Source organism: Petaurus breviceps, unplaced genomic scaffold (assembly GCF_028583685.1).
Source record: "Petaurus breviceps papuanus isolate PSGF00001 unplaced genomic scaffold, PetGlider_PUasm1.0 185, whole genome shotgun sequence".
NCBI classification, from domain to species: Eukaryota; Metazoa; Chordata; class Mammalia; order Diprotodontia; family Petauridae; genus Petaurus; species Petaurus breviceps.
The window spans coordinates 35,939,743-35,954,400 of NW_027185797.1; the positions used below are offsets into that span (position 1 = coordinate 35,939,743).

At 40.4% G+C, this 14,658-nt stretch overlaps 1 pseudogene; it reads left to right on the plus strand.

Annotated features, from left to right (window-relative positions):
• The window catches only part of LOC138161371 (zinc finger protein 420-like), a 25,300-nt pseudogene extending 11,052 nt beyond the window's left edge, over positions 1–14,248 (plus strand).
• The last annotated feature ends 410 nt before the right edge of the window (positions 14,249–14,658 follow it).

The window sequence follows — 14,658 nt, forward strand, 5'->3', positions numbered from 1 at the left end:
CTCAACATGAGAAAATTCATTCTGAAAAGAAATCCTTTGAATGTAATCAGTGTGGGAAAGCCTTTAGGCAAAGTTCTCACCTAACAATACATCAGGCAATTCATAGTAGAGAGAAAAAATTTAAATGTCACCATTGTGGAATGTTCTTTAAGCTTAGTGAGGAACTTACTGAACATAAGAGAATTCATGCTGGAGAGAAGTCCTTTGCATGTGATCAGTGTGGGAAAGCCTTCAGTCAAGCTTCTGAACTTACTCAACATGAAAAAATTCATTCTGAAAAGAAATCCTTTGAATGTCCTGAAGGTGATAAATGCTTTATCAAGAGAGGGCAGCTTAATAAACATAAAAGAATTTACCCTGCTAAGAAACCCTTTGAATGTAGTCAATGTGGAAAAGCATTTAGCCGAAGTTCTTACCTTGCTGTACATCAGAGAGTTCATACTGGAGAGAAACCGTTTGAATGCCATGAATGCAAAAAATGCTTCATCAGTAGTGAGACACTTACTAAACATAAGAGAATTCATACTGAAAAGAAATATTTTGAATGTAACGAATGTGGAAAAACTTTCAACAGAAGTTCTCACCTAACTGTACATCAAAGAATTCATACTGGAGAGAAACCTTTTAAATGCCACCAATGTGAGAAATCTTTCAGCCAGAAAGGGCAACTTAGTACACACACAAAAACTCATACTGGAGAGAAACCCTTTGAATGTAATCAATGTGGGAAAACATTTAGCCGAAGTTCTAACCTCAGTGTACATCAGAGAATTCATACTGGAGAGAAACCCTTTGAATGTCAAAACTGTCACAAATTCTTTACTCAGAGCAGGTCCCTTACTGAGCACCAGAGAACTCATACTGGAGAGAAACCTTTTGAATGTAATGAATGTGGAAAAACCTTCTGCCGTAGTGGGCAGCTTACTCTGCATAAGAGAGTTCATACTGGAGAAAAACCCTTTGTATGTCCTGAATGTGGAAAATCCTTCAGCCATAGTTGGATTCTTAGTGGACATAAGAATATACATGCTGGAGAAAAACCCTTTAAATGTCTTGAATGTGGGAAATCCTTTAGCTGGAGTGGATCCCTTGCTAAACATAAGAGAGTGCATACAGGAGAGAAACTCTTTGAATGTAATGACTGTGGCAAATCTTTTAGCTGTGGTACTCAGCTTCTCACACATAAGAGAACTCATACTGGAGAGAAGCCTTTTGAATGTCATGACTGTGGCAAAGCCTTTAGCTGTTGTTTTTACCTTACTGTACATCAGAAAAGTCATAGTGGAGAGAGACCCTTTGTATGTAATGATTGTGGGAAATCCTTTACTTGGAACCAATCCCTTACTCTACATAAGAGAATCCACACTGGAGAGAAACCTTTTGAATGTAATAAATGTGGGGAATCCTTTACCTGGAAAGGACAGCTTACTGAACATGAGAAAATTCATGCTGGAAGTAAACGATTTAGATGTCATCAATGTGGAAAATCCTTCAGGCAGAATTCTCAACTTACTCAACATGAGAAAATCCATTTTGGTTAGAAATCTTTTGAATGTGACAAATCTAGAAAATCTTTTACCTAGCATAGACAGCTTTCTGAACATGAGTATTTATATTACAGGAAAGAAATCTTTAAATGTATATATTTAATGGAAGAACTTCCAACTTAATTCTATATGAAGAACTCAGTGTACTGAATCCTTTTAAATATACTTAATATGACAGACACTTCTTTCAGAGTGGAAAACTTGGCACAAGAGAACTCATAGGGGAGAAATTTCAAATGTCATAGTAATATTTCCTTTCTTGGACTAGATATCTTATTGAACACTAAGAAAATTAATTGATACTGGGTAAAGAAATCCTTTGAAGGCAATGAGTGAGAGAAAGCCTTTGGTTATAGTTCTTATGATATGATACATTGGAGATTTCGTTCTGAAGAAATACCTTCTAAACAATGGATGTAGAAAATCCTTTACCTGCCTTAAACAACTTACTCTAAGTGAACTCATGCTAGATCAAAGAAACCATTTGAATTTTGTAACTGTGTAAATCCTTTTATTATAGAAATGTAAATTTTAAAGATCTTCCCTGCCCCTAGGTTAAGTGCACCTGGAGCCTGTAGTGGGAGGTTTGTTTTTCAGGAATGCCCACACCTTGGTGCTTTGTGATTGGGCAGTGGGTCAAGAGCGTTGTTACATTCTCTGAGCCAGGAGAAGGCTATATAAACCCTGATGTGAGGCTTTGTTTTGGGGCTCACTTTGAGAAGTGTTGTGTGACTTGACCAGATGAGACTCTGGGCAGCCATTGAGAGGCCCCTGGTTTTGAAGACCCAGATGTTGATGCTTCCCTATCTGGTAATTGTGATTAGGTACGGATGTATGTAATGGTCAGACAGTTTGGAGGCCAGTCTGCTTGATCTGTTTCTCTGTCTTGTAACTTCTGTCTGTATACTCTGAAGTTCAGGGTGCTGACCTTTTTCCCCTGAACTAGGTAAATGATATATGTTTGATTGATTAAAGTAAGCTTGTTAACCCATTTTGAGTTACTTTCCTTTAGAAAAGCAGATCTAAGAACCTGTGTTGGCAGCCACCCTGGATATGCTAGCAAGATTGCTGCTACAAATGGTGTCATGAACAGGATCTGCAGAGTAAAAGGAAAGTGTGGGGGCTGGGATAATTGTTTGTTTCCCAGTTGTGGTAGCTGTGACTCTGTGGAGCCATGGACCAGGAGAGAAGAACGGCCTGCATGCAGACTTCACTGAGCTGAGAGCAGGAATGGTGAGCTGCCTGCATCAGGACCTCGGCAGAAGCCAGGAGCGGCTGCCTCCTTCGGGAGGAGAAGGAACCCAGGAGTTTGGGATTCAGCCACAGGACAAGATAAGGACTGTGTGGCAAAGCAGGGGCACTGAATATGTTTCCTTGCTGCATCCCACAATTTGGGACCCTGGGGGAATATGGACTTGTGTCTGTGGTGGGTGGGGTGAAGGGCCATGGACCCCAAGGACCCCACCCTATTGGTTTTGTTGCCCAGCCACCCCTCAGGACTTGGAAGCAGGGGCTGGAGCAGTGTGAGGGGAAGGACACTCCGCTCCCCACAAGAGAACTTTATTTGGACATCTTTGTTTTGGATTGAAGAAATGCACCTGGATGTACTTTGTGTTTGTTTAAGGGCCCTGTGGCCACTTTGGTAACTTCAGTTATGTATCTTACAAATGTGACTGAAGGGATGTTAATGCTAATTCAAATGTAAATTGCCTATGCTATGGGCATGAAAGATCTTGGGGCTGAATGTTATAAGAATGTAAATTTTAAAGATCTTCCCTGCCCCTAGGTTAAGTGCACCTGGAGCCTGTAGTGGGAGGTTTGTTTTTCAGGAATGCCCACACCTTGGTGCTTTGTGATTGGGCAGTGGGTCAAGAGGGTTGTTACATTCTCTGAGCCAGGAGAAGGCTATATAAACCCTGATGTGAGGCTTTGTTTTGGGGGCTCACTTTGAGAAGTGTTGTGTGACTTGACCAGACGAGACTCTGGGCAGCCGTTGAGAGGCCCCTGGCTTTGAAAACCCAGATGTTGATGCTTCCCTCTCTGGTAACTGTGATTAGGTATGGATGTATGTAATGGTCAGACAGTTTGGAGGCCAGTCTGTTTGATCTGTTTCTCTGTCTTGTAACTTCTTTCTGTATACTCTGAAGTTCAGGGTGCTGACCTTTTTCCCCTGAACTAGGTAAACGATATATGTTTGATTGTAAAGTAAGCTTACTAACCTTTTTTGAGTTGCTTTCCTTTAGAAAAGCAGATCTAAGAACCTGTGTTGGCAGCCACTCTGGGGACACTAGGGTGCTTGCCGCAACACCTTTATATAATCACAGCATTTTGAGAGTTTCAAGGTACTTCAAACTATCTATCTATCTGACTGGCTATCTAGTCCAGTCCACATAAAAAAAATTCCAGTAAGACATACCTGAGAAAGTAATTGTCTGTTCTCTGACTAGAACACTTCTAAGGAGGAGGAATCTGCCACTTCTTTAGGTATTTCATTCTACTTTTAAATAGCTCTAATTATTAGAAAGTTTCCCTGGATTATAAGCTTAAATTTGCATCAATACAGCTTCCACCCATTGCCCCTACCTTTGCCCTGGGACCAAACAGAATGAATCTAATCCCTTTTGCACAGGACAGACCATCAAAGGCTAAAAGACAGTAATTGGCCACTTCCTGTCTCTTCTCCAGACTAAACATGCTCAAACATGCTCAGTCTCTTCAGCTGACATGGACCCAGGGCCCTTCACCATCCTGCATGCCCATCTTTGGACACTCTCCAATCGGTCAGTGTACTTAAACCCTGATACCACAGATGGACTGAATACAATATATTGCATGAGGTCTTATAATGGCAGAGTACAGTGGGATGATCATTTTCCTATTTCTGTAAGTTAGGAGTGGGAGAGGTGAAAACTTCTCAGACTATATCCTAAAATCTAGTAAAGTTTCTTGTGGGAACAGGCCTGAGTTTCAGTTTCACCCTTCCCCTCCTTTATTGCCATATCAACATTGTTTGCCAAATAAGGACATATACGTTAGGATTGGCTATACCCTATTTCCTTGTTCTTTGTCTTTTTCATGCCTAGACTGTAAGCCTGCCTCCCAGCCAATGGAAATAAGGGATAGTGGGGGGAAAGGGTTTGTCTGTGCTAGGATATATAACCTTGCTTTGTCTTCTGTAACACACCTCCTTCCATAGTCTGTCCTGGTGGAGGTGATGCCTTCTTAAAAGAATTGAATAAATGCTTCTTGTTCTTACTTCAAGACACCTCTGACTTTTATGAAATTTTGGGTAGGGAATTTTTGGGGTCCCCATACCCCATACAGTTATATTCCTCTTAATGCAGCTCAAGATTGTATTAGCTTTTTTTTTAAGCTGCTACATCATACTGCTGATCCATATGGAACTTGTGGTTCACCCAGAACTCCAGATCTTCGGAAGAATTAATGTAAACCATTATTTTTTGCAACTGGCTACAAGAAGATCTGCCTAGGAGCAATCAAAACCAGTTTTTTAAAAACCTAGAGAAAAAAGAAACTGGCTACACCATGTTGTTCTAGCTTCCTTAGCATCTGGCTATTTTGTGAAACTATTTTGTGAAATTATTTTGTGAAACTATTTTGTGAAACACTATTTTGTGAAACTATTTTGTGAAACTGCTTATCCCTCTCTGTTGTTGCCCCTCCCAAGTCTCCTTGGTGTTCTCTGTGGACTTTCTGTTGTTGTGCAAAACCCCTTAAGAGTGCTTTCTAAGGTTCTGCTTTCCTAGTGGCTCCCCGACTGAAATGTATTTAAACCTTGCCTCCCAGTCCCTGGCATCCCACCCCACCCCTGTGCTGTTTGCTGACCCTGTTTGTAATCCTTTTGCCTCTATTAAAGATCCTTTGTTGTGTTGCAACTCTGGTAGTTCTCTTTAATTCTGTGTCAGGGCTGTCAAGTGGTATTCAAATACTCCCAGATGCTCTTTCCCAGCAGAGACCCCTGAATTTGACTCCGTAGGTCAGCCTGGCAGAATGGTTGAATTTTCTGAACTCTTTTCTTTTTTAGACTGAGTTCCTGGCTCTTTGATCAAGGGTTTGTTAAAAAAAAAAATCCATGGGCAAATTTGGGTCCTCCCATACAGGTCCCCCTAAATGGTGGTTGCTGAGTACATGTTTTCAAATTATGTGCTTCTGTTGAAGTTTAGGTTAAGGGGTGCTCAGTACCCCTGATGTGCCAAGTCCTACCCAAATGACAGCGACTCGAGCCAAAGTAAAACAAAATTTACTAAAGAGTCGCCATATTGGGTAGACTCTTAAGGAGCCTGATAATGCCAGCAGGCCAGATAGAATCTGAGCCTTTGTCAGGCTAGAAAGAATCTGAGCATCTTCATGGAGGCAAGATGGAAGGTTTGGTTAAAGGAGACAAACAGGGTAGGTGATACACTTTTTTATAATTTATTTCCTTATTAATTAATTAGAAGATTTGCATACATAGAGCCAGAACTTAAGTTCTGACTGCTTGAACAAAAGAATGAGAAAGCTTAAATACATTTTAGAACAATCCCAATTCAGGGAGACTGTGTCACTCAAATTTATGATCTCTATATGTTTACTATTCATACAATGGGAGAGAAGTTTCTTAGTTGTAAATACAGATTGACAAGACAATAGACAAAATAGTGTCAGCCAAGAAATTTACCATCTTAAGATATCTCTGTTTTCCCCCATCTGGAGTATGCCCCCAAGATAAGAGAAATTCCATTATTCTGAATTTCTAAGCATCCTGTCACAAAGGGGAGAATACCCATTGCTGAGCTTATCTGGTCTTTCAAATTACAGACAGAGGGAAGGGCACATTTTAAGCACAGCAAAGCAGTCTGTTTGATTAGTTCAGACTTTGACCCCCCCCCCCAAATGATACTTAATGATTATCATTCCCCACCTTTTGGTCAATGGTAAGTCAGAAGTCTTAGCCTTTAGACCAAGAAAGGTATGAGAAAAAAAAAATAAAACTCACTCTTCTTTAAGGGAAGGGAAAGGAAGTTCTAAAAATCCTTTCTTTGTTGACCATGGAGATACATTATTCTCTCCATATGCAGTGGGCCCTGCAGACCAAGGGAAAACAACTGTGGATGGCATTATTTTGTTTACCAAGGTGGTGAAACATTTGTGGGCAAAAGGTCAATCAAAGGGAATCAGAGTGGGGAGTGTGAAGGGCATAGTGCTAGTATAGAATGACTAAGTAAAAATAAGCTGAAGCTACAAAAATAAGTCTTGGGTATTTAAAGGGGCTCAGGTGGGGAGCGGGCAGTTCTACATGCAGACCTGATCCAGACTCTTGGGAAAGCTGTATACATCTGATGTCTTTTTTGGGCCCCTTCAGAACTGGAGGGCAAGGTCTCCTATGGGCTCAGATGGTCCAGTTGGGAGCAGGGGTGATCTTTAGATATGACAGATGGATCCAAGAGTCCATGTCCATAAGCTGGCAGCTATGGGAGTAGTCAGACAGACCTAACAAGGGATCCCAGAAAACATATGATTTGATACTAAAGGCACATAGAGATGTTTCAGTTTTCCAACCAGGTAGGGCTAGGTTCAAACAATATAATAAAGTTTTCTCACAGTATACAAAATTGTATGATTATGTTAAGTCAGGTATAGATGAAACTACTTAAATGGCTCACAATATTTGGGAAGGGAGATTTACATGCCACCAAGATAACCAAGAAAACTTACACATGAACCATATAAATCAACAGAATCAATATTACCAATGTTAATTAACATCAAATTCCTTGCATCCCAGTGACCTGTTCCCAATATCCACTTAAACAGCACTTTTTGAATCCCAGATGTCTCATGTAGTTATACAGTTCAAAAAGGGAGTTCTGCTTCTCTGTTTCAGATCTAGAAGTTTTCAGATAATTCTGACTTAATATAAATTAGTACTATCACTTAAATTTGGTCCCACATTTTTGAAACTTTAGAGAATTTCCAATTTATAAATTGTTTGTTTCTATCCTTACCTAAACATGTACCTGGTATAAGAATCTTTTAAAATGTGAGGGCCCAACCATAAAATGAGTTCATCTACCTTTTTAAATTATCAGACAGATACTTTAGTAAAGAAAAAAATAATTTCACTTTTACCACTATCTTATGCAGTTTTTGTGCAAAAATACAAAATTTGGGTTCTTATTACCCAAACATGCTTAAAGATTGAATTTCCATAATAGAAAAAATTTTGGAAGCCAATCATATACATCTGTATATAGTTCTTAGAGGAATCAGTCTAATCCTGTTGCCTTTCTCAAATTTTTCTATCCTTTTAAATTAGACATCTATCCCATTATATCTTTGTCTTATTACTTGGTTTAATCATTTCCTCCTTTGGAAGATGTTATCTCTATATTATATTTATTTGGCCTTGAATATAGGTTATAATTGTAAGCTATTTTTGCATCCTATAATAGCAACTCAGACAGAACTTCTTGACTATATAAATTGACTATAAAAGAAAAAGAAGGGTAATGTCATATATCTTAACAGAAGGAAAGAACTTCCTTAGCTTTGTTTGATTCCAGCTATAAGTCATATCTGATAGGCAGTCATGTATCCATTAGGTGCTGAAAGCAGGGATCAGGAGTAATCAGGTGAAGATTTTCTTTTTCAGAAAGGAAAAAGCACAATTGGGAAACAGAGTTAAGAAGATCATACTTAGGCCAGGTCCAAGGTTGTCTTAAAAACTTTTCCCAGGCACAGACATCCACCATTAGCAGCTCTCAGTCTTCAGCCCATGCCATTCTATTACAGGTTTTTATGACAACTATTCCTGTAATCAAGGCTTAAAACAATAGTAAATTGCAGTCCCCAAAAGTCTTAAATAGCAAATAAATATTTATCCTTCACATAGGGCCATCTCAAATTTGATTGAATTATTAATCATGAAATTAAGTTACATAATTTTCTGTCTCCTTAAAATACTCCCTCACACTCTCTCAACATACTTAAACTATCTGAAACTGTCGCAAAAATATTCAGAACAACTATCTAGAGATGAGAGGGGCTTGGATAACTCCATTTATCCACAAGCCTTCTTATCTGCCTTAAACAAAAGATATTTCTGACTTTGATTTCACAACTGAATAGATACACATCTTCCTTTTACAAGCTTGTTTATCTTTCCCTAATTATATTCAGTTTGGAAGAATGAGATACTTCAGGAATCTAAATCTTTTACATATAAGTCTACAAATGTTAACTCTTGCTTAGGCCATGGAATGATTATAAATTCAGATCAAAATAGCAAAATTTTTTCTGCTTTACAGCTTATCACATTAATTTAACAACTCATTGTGAAAATTTAATAGACCTTAAAAAAACACACAGATTTTTCAAAATGTTTCTTCTAAATGTATTTCCTTTTCTTTAAAAATGGTTTAAATTCTATCCTGATGTTAAGAGGGATAATCACTAAACTTTTCTGAAGAAAATTAATTGGAAAATTTTTAATGATATCACTTTTTTTCCTCTTTAAAGCAAAAATAAATCTTTAAAATTGTAATTCTTAAACTGTTAGTGTAAAATGTCAAAGTAATATAAATTCCTAAGATATTATACAGAATTTCTATATCATAAAATTCCTTCAAAAAGGTGTTGTAATGGAATCTCACATTAGTAACAGTTAAAGAGACTGATCACAGTCAGTGCTTTTAAAAGCTACTCCTTTTAGAATCACTTTAAACAATGGCAATATCTTAAGGTGAGTCTTAAGCAGTTTGCATAAATTTCTGCACATGTTCTAATTCTAGATGAAAAATAATATTACATTTTCCAAGTAAGATAGCCCAAAAGAGCCCATATCTTTTATTGACTGCTCTGATCATAGAAATTTGCAATAGAAGGAAAAAACCAGGGACATGTGACATCCCAAATATGACAGGATAAAACATCTTTGGCTCTGTTTAAATTCAGATAGAATCACAGTTTTTTAACCATGCAGTATCCATTCCATCATAGCTATATTCAGGAATAGTCAAGTGAGAAATATTCCTTTTCAAAGGAACCCTGGGGAAACTGAGCCACAAGGATCCCATCCTAGATTAAGGCTTCGATTGTCCCCTTGGCTTTTTCCCAAATACAGACCTTCACCTGTTAACAGTACAGGATCACATTCCCTCTAAGTAGCTTGTGGCATTTCTCTCAGATACTGATTTAATGCAGACAACTATACCCAAATTCAAACTCAAAACAAAATGAGTTATGGCTCCAAATACCTTTTACCTTAAACAGTAAGTTTCACCAATCCCAGCTTAGAGCCAGTAACAGTTATCTTTATTCTCATGGAGTTGCAATAAGCAATAAAGACTTACCAGGTCTCACATATGTAAGGGATTTGATTTAACATCTTTCAAATTTAAACTTGTCCTGGTGTAAAAGCCAAATGATAGAATCTTTCTATCTATTGTACATAGACTTGCAACTTCTCAACAAGCCAACGTCATTGTTTAGAACTACATATCTCAAACAAGTTCCTTTCCTGGGGCTGATGACCTTGCTTATACAGATGGTTTCCAGGGGCCTTGGCAATTTTTCAAAATAAGGAGAATCAACATGGACCCCAGGGAGGGGCTGATCCTAATGCCCCTGTCTGCTGACTCCCATACATACAGGAGGACTGTTCTGAATGGACAGAACTGATCCAAATAAAGTTTTCACCCAATCTCTTCCTTTCCATACACAGTAATCAATTAACAATTTTAGGTTTTAGCATTAGAACAGTAACCCCAAATAACTTAGTTAACAATCTTACAAGTTTTAGCTGTACCCTTCTCTTTGACTATAGGTAAAGGTGTAAATAGCTGGTTTTTAAAATGGCAGATATAAATATTATAAGACAGGGTTAGCAGGGCTGATAAAGCAACATAACTGGTTTTATACAATTTTTTCCTCCCAATCTTTTGGTTTCAACAAAATTCAGATTAAAAATTGCTTTGTCTAACACCATTTATGGCTCACAATGGTCACTTAATTTTTACAATAGAGAATTTTACCACGATTTAGAAATACAATAATAACACAAACAGTAAACTTCAGATGACATTAATTGCATTTCCAAATTATCACATATAAAAATTATTGATAGAAAGTTGGTCTTCCAAGTGCAGAGGCTTTTCTCTTCTCCCCATGTTTACATAGCCTGGTTGTGGACTCGGGGATTTGAAAGGAGAGGTTCATCTGCTTGCCTAGAGGTGTGGGCTTCAGGTTGCCTAGAGGCCTAGGACTGTTACCAGTGGGGCCCTTGATATAGCTACTATGCCTCTCCTCTTTTGCTGGGAAAAAGGGTGGGAGAGGATAACTCCAATTTCCTACTATTCTTCAGCTCTCCCTTTCCACCTCCCATCCTGATCATGGATGAGAAGGGTTAACAAGAACCTTTGGCTGTTAAAAATCCCCTCACTGAGATACCCTCTTAACTCTGGGGAGGGAGTGGGGAATGCTGGATGATCTCAATTGGGGATGGGTGTTTCATCACTGGTGAGCTCCTGGAGTTACCTACAGTCTCTTCAGCAATCCCAATATAATCAATTTCCAACATCTTAATGATTAATTCTCAGAATCTGCTAAGATGTTTTTAGCTATATTCAACTTTTCATTGTAATCCCAGGTTGGCCAGACCAGAAACTACAAGGAAAAGAGTCTTTTTTTTTTTTGCTTTTTGGAGGTAGGAGGGGAGGGCAATTGGGGTGAAGTGACCTGCCCAAGGTAACACAGCTAATTTTTGTGTTGTGTCTAAGGCTGGATTTGAATTCAGGTTATCCTGACTCCAAGACTGGTGCTCTTGACTGTGCCACCTAGCTGCCTCTTAAGCCCCCTTTCTATGTACTTTAGTTAAGTTAAAGAATTTAGCCTTCCTTTCTGAGCTAGTTAAAAGTCAATCTTTATTAGAAAGTATTGCCACGTTCTATACCATTAGCACTTTGGAAATTAAGGCACCAGGTATTTAAGTCCTAAAGCTAGCTTCAGGAACAGAGGCTTGGGAAGGGAGATAGGAAGTCCTACTTCCTGTGAGGGAGTGACTGGGGGGTGCTGGCTGGACTGGATCAGACTCACTACCAGGGGATCTGGCTGGCAAGGGGAAAGGTCAGCTGGCACATGAGGAGTGGAAGGGGTCAGAAGAGGAGATACCCCAAAGACTGCCATGGGGATAGGACCTGAGGCTTGAGTGGGTTGTTGCCTGGGGAGGTGGCGAAGAGGGAGGCACCTCAGCAAAACTAAGGTGACTGTGACCTGAGCAGGGGTCGCTGAAGGGGGAGGAGCCATGGTGGGAGATGCAGAGTAGGAGATATGGATGGTGTAGGAGGCAGGAAATGAGGGGTGTTGGACTAGAGGAAAAGGGAAGGGAAACCAAGGGGAAAAGAGTTGGGGAGCAGTAGAAGGGGCTGGGGGAGCTGCCTCGGTAAGACCCATGACAGGGACCTGAGCAGGAGTTGGTGAGAGTGGAGGGGTTGGGGCCGAAGCCCTGGGGACCATAGGAAGGGGGTCATTTAATTGGTCCCCATTGCCCTTTGTGGAAGGGCACTAGTTTCAAGCATCTCACAATCTTTCCTGAGAACCATGTTCCTAAAGAGTTCGACAAAGGCCATTATGTAGGCAACTTCTATCTATTTTCCTTCTCTGCAACAGTATAATTCTAACTGCAAGAGAGCATTATCATTTTTTTTGCCTTTTGGAGGGCAATTGGGGTTAAGTAACTTGCCCAAGGTTACACAGAGCATTATTTTTTTAAAGTCCCCCAAACAGGCCACAATTTGTGGTCCTCTAGGCGATATAGAGGCCAGTGTTGCAAAAGAACACCAACTTTTTCTTTATAAATTCTTTACAGAAACTAAATTTTTTCCAGTGTTGTGAAAGACAACACAAATGAAAACTTTGGGGAATTAAAAAGGATCAACCCATTATAGGTGTAGGGGCTAGAAGTACCTTCCTCCATAAAGGAAGATCTAGGAGTAAGCCTCAAAATAAAACAAAACAAGACCAAAAAACAAACTACAAAAAGGTACCTGAAGTTTTCCCAATTCCCTAGCACTGAGAGAATTGAAAGAATTGGGCTTATACCTCCAGAGGCTTACACCTCTGTCCTTGTCCTCCATTCTTCAGAAGCTGCACCAAGGTCCATGTCCTTCAACATAACCAAACTGGACCAAGAACCTGAGAGTGTCAGTCTGAGTATGAGACAGACTCCTAGCTGTCTGACTCAATGGGACCTGACACATCAGGCTCAAAAAGCACCTCCAAGGTACTTGGAGAGCAAGAAGGGAATAAGGAAAGAGAGAGGCTTATGTACCTTCCAGTACTGGCTAGAGAAGAATTTGAGATTAGTAGTGTTTCCCGGGATCAGGGAATCATAAAATGTTGAGATTTAAGGTTTAGGGGTATGCAAGACCCCAAAATACCAACACGTCGGGTCCCACCAAATGAATTTGAATCAAATTACTCTCAGCCAAAGTAAAGCAAAGTTTATTAAAGGTTCGCCATATTGGGTAGATTCTTAAGGAATCTGTGACGCTTGTATTAGACAAGCAGACCAAAATAATTTGATGCAGAGCAAATCTGCTAGATAATTCTCGGCCCCCTCATGGAGGCAATATGGAGCTTATATACAGGAAGGGTGGGAGGGCTTTAGGGGTGCTCTAGAGGAGGAGTTTGGGGAGGGTCTTGAGGAAGAGTCTAAGGAGGATATTGAGGGGATTGAGGTCAGACTCTAGTAATGACATCAAGGGTAGAAAATAGCTGAAGATGGAGATGAAGATGAAGGAAATAACCGTCTTCTGGAGATGACAGACAATGGAGGGCTAGGCTAGTAACAGAGATTTGGGCCTAGGATAATGAAAGGATTATGGCCTCAGGCAAATGCCTCATGTGGGAAGATTCAAGGAGAGCTCAAGGGGGTTCCCAGAGCCTGTACCTCATAATTCCTAAAAGAAATCATTCCCCATTTGGTTTTCCCCACTCCCTGAAAAGTGATAATGGGCCTGCCTTCACCTCCCAAGTAACCCAAGGTATAGTCGAAGCTCTTTAAAATCACTTACCATTTACAAACTGCCTGGCACCCTCGATCATCAGATAAAGTAGGAAAGATGAATCCCGCACTCTCAAATGCGTATTGACCAAATTATGCCAGGAAACAAGAGAGGACTGGGTAAAAGTCCTCCCTGTGGGGCTTCTATGGGGCTGAAACACTCCCTGGGATAACATTCAACTTCGACCCTTAGAACTCCTGTATGGGAGGCCTTTTTTAACATCTGACATTCTTGTAGACCCAGTTTGCAACTCAGCTTTGAGCAGCCTGGAAGGTCCTGACTGAATATGCTAATGAGTAACTCTGAAAACCAGCCAAACATTTTGGTAAAGTGTCCAGCCCAGTGCACCCAGAAGACATGGTTTACTTAAAGTCCTGGGAGGCCCATGGGAGCCAATGCCTGGATGCAAAGTGGAAGGGCCCCATCGGGTCATTCTCACTACTCCCACCTTGGTAAAGCTTGAGGGCCTCCCTAGCTGGACCCATGTGTCCCATGTTAAACCTGAACCGCCCCCCCTTTACTCCCCCAGGCAATCCAGACACTCCAGACATCCCTGAATACACCTGTGAGCTGCTTGAGGACCTGAGATTGTTATTCCGAAAGGAGCCACCCAAGGGGACTGCAAAAGGAAAAGGGTGACACCCTCTGGGTCATCCTGTCTCTCCTCCTTACACTCATCTTGTTTTGCTCTATTTTCCTTACCTTCTATTGCTTGCTCTCACCTGCTGCCTTGAATCATTTTCCCTGTCTTTGAAAATGTTAATACTGACCTTCTACCCAGGGTTGGCCTGGCACTGACTCCCCTGAAGAAAGTGAGCCTTGGCCATGGAACTCCCTGGTCCAAATGGGAGGGGCTGTGGGATGTGGAGGTATTTGGGATTGCTGGGTCTGCCACCCACATCCCCACAGGAGAGCTAAGAGGGGACCGCTACCTGCACAACCCCTTTTCCCACAAGTGACATACCACCCACTAGAGAAGGTGAGTGTCTTAGTGACCTCCAAAAGGAATTGTCAACTCAAGCCTCTCCCTGTTTTAAATCAGGACATGA